This window comes from Leptodactylus fuscus, chromosome 8 (assembly GCF_031893055.1).
Source record: "Leptodactylus fuscus isolate aLepFus1 chromosome 8, aLepFus1.hap2, whole genome shotgun sequence".
Classification (NCBI taxonomy): Eukaryota; Metazoa; Chordata; class Amphibia; order Anura; family Leptodactylidae; genus Leptodactylus; species Leptodactylus fuscus.
Window position 1 is genome coordinate 60,434,260 of NC_134272.1, and position 8,147 is coordinate 60,442,406.

Sequence of the window (8,147 nt, forward strand, 5' to 3'; positions counted from 1 at the left end):
TGAGAGGTAGACTGTTAACTGCTAATATCTTCACACTAAAGACACTTATTGTCTCTCTGATTCATTCTCGCCTTGACTACTGTAACTCCTTACTAATCGGTCTTCCCCTCACTAAACTCTCCCCTCTACAATCTATTCTGAATGCAGCGGCCAGGCTCATCTATCAGGCGAGACGCTACAGCGATGCCTCTGGTCTGTGCCAGTCACTACATTGGCTGCCTATTCATTATAGAATAAAATATAAAGTTATTACTCTCATCCACAAGGCTCTCCATAATGCTGCACCTCCCTACATTTCCTCTCTCACCTCTGTCTACCACCCAACTCGTGTTCTCCGCTCACTCAATGACCTAACACTTACATCCTCTATTATCAGAACCTCCCACGCTCGTATACAAGACTTCTCCCGAGCTGCACCACTTCTCTGGAATGCTCTACCCCGGACAATCAGATTAACTCCCAATTTCTACAGTTTCAAACGCAAACTAAAGACACATCTTTTCAGACAGGCCTATCACAATTTCTAACGTAAACCCTTCCGTACTATAATTAGAATCCCCAAAATTTAACCTTCCTCTGTCCCCGCACCTACATTACCCCACATGATATGATGTCTTTTCAGGCTAACTTTATCTGTCCAAGCTCCATCCACATGTTACAGGACACCACACGAACATGGCGAACAGCGTGATATCCGATTGAACATGTGTTCGATAGAACACTGTTCGCTCATCTCTATTCAATTGCCTTTACACCAGGAGACTGGCATAAATACATTGTACCTAGTAATTGATAAAACTTGTTGCCTGAAGTCACCTCTAGGGGGAGTTCAGTACATAGGAATTAATACAACTACCATTGAACTCCATGTAAAAATCTCTTTGCACTGACTTCCTCCTAGTTGTAAGTAAACACCATGGATCTATGTTGGGAAGCGGAAGAAGAAGTTCAGCACCAGATCTCCCACATCCCCATTGGATAACAGTATCATAAAATTTATACCCAGAATTGTCAGACTTATTCAATTACAGGCAGAAAGTGATAGAAAACATAGATAGGAGTGATGGAGAATATCTGCACTGTCTATGCTGTGAGACAGACTGCTGCTGCAATATACACACTGGACAGTCAACCCTTTCATTGCCAATAATCTAATTTTGCTTAAGTTTGCTTTGCAAAAAAGATATTTGATCTGTGACTGTCCTCTGTCGTACAAGAAATTATTTTTTTTCATTAAGTACATACAAACTGCCGTTCTAATGGCAAAAACACAGATTTCGCTGTGACACAGCCAGCTTCTCTGTAAACTCTTCATTTGTTAAGAGGGGTTTTTCTGTTCCCCAATAAACAGTGATGCTGTTTGTGCTGAAGAAATAAAAAAAAAAACAACAGGTCCCCAAGCCCAAAACACCTGTGCCATTGTATCTTTCACAGCCACATTTACTACCATGAAGAGATAATTTTTGACAGCTTTTTGCCCCTTCTTCTATATCACTTTTCAATAAGGCACACAGACACAAATTTGAGTGTCCCATATAACAAGCCCGTAGCTCTTAAAAGTCATCAAAACTGGCTAAATTTCTCTATAAGACCATTGTTTTTTGCAGTATAACTACCAGGTGTATATAAAAAAAAATGGGCAAGAACCTTTTTGCCAAAGGATCATTTATGGAGTATTTTAAATAATATAATGTGTACAAGTGCACTGTCGGCTTTCTAGCGGTATATAAAACCGCACATCCATGAGGACATCAATGGTCCTCTGTAACTGCTTTGCCTACTTTTCGAAACTCAGTCAAGGGTATTCCTACAACCACCAGTAGGAGTCGCTCACTACAAGGAGACAGTTTAACTGCTTTCACCGAGTTCAATAATCCTATCCTATCCTACTAATATTATATAATCTGTAGATTGTTGCGGCGTAATCTGTTCTCCAAGTCATCAGCTCTTTGTGTCCAGAGGTTCGCTGCCCGCTCCAACTCACGGATTTTAGCAGGAAGGGGTCCTCCACTTCGCCCACTCTGCCCTGCAAAGTTTGAAAGTCCTGACGAAGTAAGCCAAGATCAATCTTAACCTTCTTGATTTTACCAGTTAAGGAGGAAGTACCAGCCTGGATCGCTTCCAGCAATTGGGCCGTAACTTCAGGTTCAGCGTCCGCCATGGATAGGCCAGGAGGAGAGGCAGCAGGCGAGACAGGGGTCAGAGGGGTAACAGACCTGGCGAACCCCCGTAGGCGCTCAGAGGCAGGGGTCAACTGCGGGCGACTCATCCGAGAGAGCCCGCTGCCGTCCTTTTTACGGGTTACAGAGGTAGGTATGGTGGCGGATTCAGGAGGCCCAGACCACAGGGGCAAATGTCAACAGGTCCAGCAGTATAGCAAAATGGAGGAGACAGTCAGTACAGAGCGGGACGGAGGATCCTAGTATCTTGCCCGGTTGCCATTTGCTTGTATAATATGTAAAATATACAGCGTTATTAAAAGTATTTTCTGAATTTGCAGAAAGACATCAAGTATAGAAGCCATGGACCTCTCACTCCTGTACTGAACCTGCTGTAGGAATACTGATTTACCCCATCCCAATGAGTGTTCCTATACTTTTTTCATAGCCAAACATTTGCCATTAAAGAACATATTTGCACAGGTATTTTGCTGTTACTGGAATCATTTTCTCATGGGAAAATATCCAGATTATGGCAAAATCAATGCTTACCGGTATCGTCTGCATATGTAACTCTTGTGCAAAGTACCTTATCGGATACAAATGCCTGGTCTAGTAATAATTTGCCAAGAACAATTTTTTTTAAAATGTAGATTGTGATCCTCACATACTGTAGAGCTCACAATGTACATTTTTCCCTATCAGTATGTCTTTTTTTGGAATATGGGATGGAAATCCATGCAAACACGGGGAGAACATACAAACTCCTTGCAGATGGTTTTTTGCCCATGGTGGGATTTGAACACCAGGACTCCAGGGCTGCAGTGCTAACCACTGAGCCACCGTGTGGCCCCACCAAGAACAATTTTTTACCATGGACAAGAAGATTATTAGCATAATTTACTGAGTTTATATCATTAATCCCTGTGAAGTTGAATTCTATGATATCTGATATCCAGAGGAAGCGCCATCTTTGCCTTTGGGCTCATGCTCATGACTATAGTACAGCGCCATCATGCAGCACTTACAGCAGTCTACAGGCCCTACTATATATTATTCTGACTTCATATGTAAGCTGATAGAGGCTCGTTCTGCAGGATTCAGGTAACATCTGGCATATTGCTAGAATTCTGATCTCTGATACCCCAACTAATTCTGTCCAAGGCATTACAGCTTACTTCATTCACGCTGCAGCTCTCGGCACAGTGGCGTGACAAGAGTCACTGTGCAGGGGAACAACAGAGGAGGAAAAACCTACTATAAACTATAGGCACAGGATTATAGCCCCATACATCACAGAGAATTGTGGGACACTAACCCTAAACTATATATTGCCCATACTTGCTGTGTAGTTGAATGTAGTCAGTATTCTCTGTTATCAGCCACTCAGATATCTGCCATGTTTTACATTGGTCTATTGGCAGAATGTCCACTAAATGGCTGACCCCCTTCCTTCTCTGCTTCTAGTTTTGGATGCCGAGAAAGTGTTCAACGGGGTCCATTGGGAACACCTGGCTGGGGTACTGTCTAACTGAGACAATCTGCTATACTGTCATTGTATTGGTACTCGGAATAGAAACATACAAGGTTGTCCGCTCTCCCCTATAATTTTCGTGAAAGAACCTTTGGTTGTTTCATTACGGGCTAATCCCAATATTCACGGTAGTCAATTTGGCAGCACTTCCCATTTGATAGTGTTAGACGATATTCTACTATTCATCTCCAAACACAAGTCGTCGCTCTCTGCAATACAAGTTCTAAGAAACTTGGGGAATATCTCCTATTACAAAGTTAACCCTTCTAAATCCCAGATCTGGAACATGGGTGTAGATTCACATACTTGTAGATCTCTTGAATCTATAATGGTTTGCTCTTGGTCAACAGGGAAAATGGGAGTCCAAGACATCTATAAATAGTGATCTCTTGGAAGCGAAGTAATGGTGGGTCCCCACGTCTGACAAAACATGGGTGGATATTGAACATTCAGCTCTGGGGCGTTCCCTGAGCTCTCAAAATTTGTTGCTCAATCTCAAGACACCAAGTGGTCTCTTTTATCCTGTATGCTAGCATCAGTTAAAGCGTTATATTATGCCCCAGAGGCATGATTTTCCTGTTTTCATGCTTCTCCTTTGCTGTCTGTATTCTTTATTGGATAATACCGTATTAATATTGACGATTGGAATCGCACTGGCCATAGCACAAGTGGTTCCCTTTTCTCAGTTGCTGCTCTCAGACCCTTCTCCAGACTCAAGCAAAGATTCAGGCTGGCCAACGCTGACTTCTATAAATATCTCTGTATCAGACATGCCTGGAATAGACATGTCCCCCTCCTGTATGGCTAAACATACTCTAACACGCCTCCCAAAACTAAGGGGATATCCTGGTTTTATAATCTCTTTACTGCATACACTACTCTGACAAAATGTATTTATATGATTACATGGAAGTCTGACTATAGAACTACCTTCTCCATGCAACAATGGTTTTCTGTGCTGTCATGACCTAATAAAATCTCGAGAAGTATAGTACATAAGTCTAGGAAACTGGTTTTCCATTGGTATTTGTCCTCAGTCCAAATTGCTATGATGAATCTTAATATTACTGACATGTGCTGGAGAGTCACAGAGGATCTTACCTCCAGCCATGGTGGGATTGTCCAGTAATCTATCCTTTTTGGGGAAAATCGCTTTTCAACTGGCCATTCATGGTAGTCCAATTGGTAGCACTACCCATTTGATAGTGTTAGACGATATTCTACTATTCATCTCCAAACACAAGTCCTCGCTCTCTGCGATACAAGTTCTAAGAAACTTTGGGAACGTCTCCTATTACTAAGTTAACCTTTCTAAATCCCAGATCTGGAACATGGGTATAGATTCACATACCAGTACCATTCTAATATCATTAGGACCATGCCACTGGAAATCTAACCCAGGTAAAACTGGTCGTTTAGATGAACTATTCCTCTTTTTATAAAAAGCTGTTCCACTGTCCCACTCTCTCAAGAGATTTCAGGGACAATGGAAATCCCAGGACTTGTGGTCTATTCATGCAGGGGTTAATTAAACCCTTTTCCCTACTATTTGATGTTAGTTTTACTGAGCTTTCCTGTGGCTTGACCTTTTCCTTACCCGATGATTTGCTCCGATGCCTGAAAAATGGACACTGGAGATGACATCACTCAGCACAATGTATCACATGCTGTAGATACTACGTGAAATAGTATGGCATCTCTGTGAGGAACTATATTATGCCAGTATACATGTAAAACTAAACCTGCACAAGTTTTCCATATGAAGGTCGATGCCCAATGTCAGAACAAAGTACTATATATATATCCTCTGTATATTGTGCTTAACTTCCTCTTAGGGGCTCTGATTTCTTCTATCTTTACATTTGTGACAGAAAGTCCATTTTTCTGGTCCTTTGGAGAACCAGAGGAGTGAAAAAATTGACTGTGAATATAGCGGACACAAACAGAGCCCAAGGGACCCTATTGACTGTAATGGTGTCTGTCGGATGTCCCCAAGTGAAGTCGCTGGATGAAACAGTTGGATTTGCAGCAGTAGTGATTTCTGACGGAGAGTGCTATGGAGACTGCACCAAAGTGATCGTACCCTTAGCGCCAATATAATTTACTGACATGTTTATTTATCATATGGATATGATAGAGGGGGCATCTTGTTCATGTTTCAAATCCAATGGCTGGCCGTCCATGGCAGTATCAATGGATGGAAGGTTTCAGGAGTGGCTTCCAAAAAAAAAGGGCAATGGCCCGGATATAGCAATGATCTACGTGTGAATGCACCCTTATAGAGCTTTAAGAGGCATGTGTCTTAATAACTTCAGCACATCCCAGAATGTCCATGCATCTGAATCTGAAATATATGCCAGCTTTCTGCTATAAATTATAATAAATTTGTGACCCACCCACATTGCACTTGAGCCTCATTTGCATTTATAGGAACATCTTAGTAGTGCCTCTATGGGACTATTTAAAGGTACAATGGTGCTCAGAATAATGTCCCCTGCAAAGCATTATGGCTGGATTCGTATTGAGTTACCCAGGGACAGATTTCATTTAATTTCAACATTCTTTCAAGACATGGGGGGTCAGAAGTAGCAATCCATATAAGGTGCATGCCCACTAACATAAAGCATACTGTATGTATATTCTTTGCAGAAAATACTTTAAAAATTGTGACATAAAACATTCTTGTGATCAGACCCTTCCTCGACCTCCTCACGTAGTGTTTTTCATTGGCGTCTGATCACATGACCTTCTATGAGTCGCCATTACAACATTGGAGCTCCATTTAATCTGAAACAGGAGAGGTCAATGCTTTTGATTGAGATCTCGACAGAAAATCTTTAATAAGATTATATTAGTGAATTGCAATGCTTGTCACGCGGCCATTTTGAAAATACAATGATTTCAATGTGCCTATTCACATGTCCGTTTTTAATAGCGGCCAACAAGCTGATATGCTCTATCTTTGTTTTCAAGGACACATGGGATCAATGGATCTGTTTTTTTTACGTCGTTTTCCATCCATTAAAAAAAGATCTAAGGGTCGGGTCAAGAAAGAAAGACCAATCTTTTTTGGGGGGGTTTAATGCAAAGTGGATTAAACTCAGCCATCAAAAATGGACTGGAACAAATGCAAAAAAAGTCGGTAAAAATGTTCATGTATGTCTGCGTTTTACAAATGATAGATCCATGAAAAATGTCACTGTCATGTGCATAAGGCTCCAAGGGATCTTTCATTCTAGTATTTAATAGAGATCCATGAGAACAGACATCAGGAAACGTAAGGCGATTCGTCACTTTAGGATAGATTTTTCGCTTTTCATTCATCTAAGATTGGTGTCATTGCAGGTTAATCCGTCTCGCACAGTTGGTATATTTCTGTCTTTTACGGTCTCTGAATGACACCAATGCAGCAGCTGCACTGTATCAAATCATGGATGACTATATTTAGTAATTCATGTGGCTGAAAGATTACACTGGATGTAGGGAACAAGTACATGCTGCAGATTGTCTCCAACATCCGCGTCACAGCAACATAACATTGTGTCCTCGGCCGCATGCCAAGTACATGGAAGAGACTTAAGATCTACTGTATTTACTACAGGGTGCACCATGGACATGAACTAGTCATATAAAAAGGTCACTATCTGTACGAAGAAAACACAATATAGTCCTGCTCTTACTTACAGTCTCAAGAGAAAAGTAGATGTATTCTTGGGAAGGGATCGGACAGTATCCTACAAGGTACTGCAAGTACCAGGACTGGAAGGGGATATAGAACTTTAAAAACCACTTCACGGTTTGTAAGTGTATTATATATATATTTTTTTATTTTTAGACATCCAGTTAACGCCACCAAAAAAACGATGTGATGTCATAGAATCACATTACAAGTGTCTATATGGTCACCACCAGGGATTTTGAGAATGAAAGGGCTAGGGCTAAAAATGACAGCAAATGCATAAAAAATGGCAGACCTGAATTCTAAAAAACACCAAAATGATGGAGAATAGAATATAACTAAAGTTTGTAATGTTGGAGTTCACAGGCTGGAAGTATACCTGCAAGGTCTGCCAATATAGAACATGCAAGGTCTTTGTCTGCCAACCCATTCAGCACATGCAGGTCTGTGTCTCTTTGCCTGCCCATCACATGTAGATCTGCGTCTGCTTGCCCATACAGGTCCTCGTCAGTCTGCCCATACAGGTCTACGTCCGTTTGCCTGCCCGTACAGCACACTTAGATCTGCGTTTGTCTGCCTGTGCAGTAGATTCAGGGCTGGGTCACATTTATAACTAGACATTAGCAGTCAGTCATCTCCAGATTAACCAACGAACTGAATAAATTCCTCATGACTTGCATATTGCGACTAGCCATCTGTTACCCTCTGCATTCACAGACTGGTCAAGCATGACTGTAAAATAAGGCGACTGCCTGGACTGGCAGTGTGTGGCACC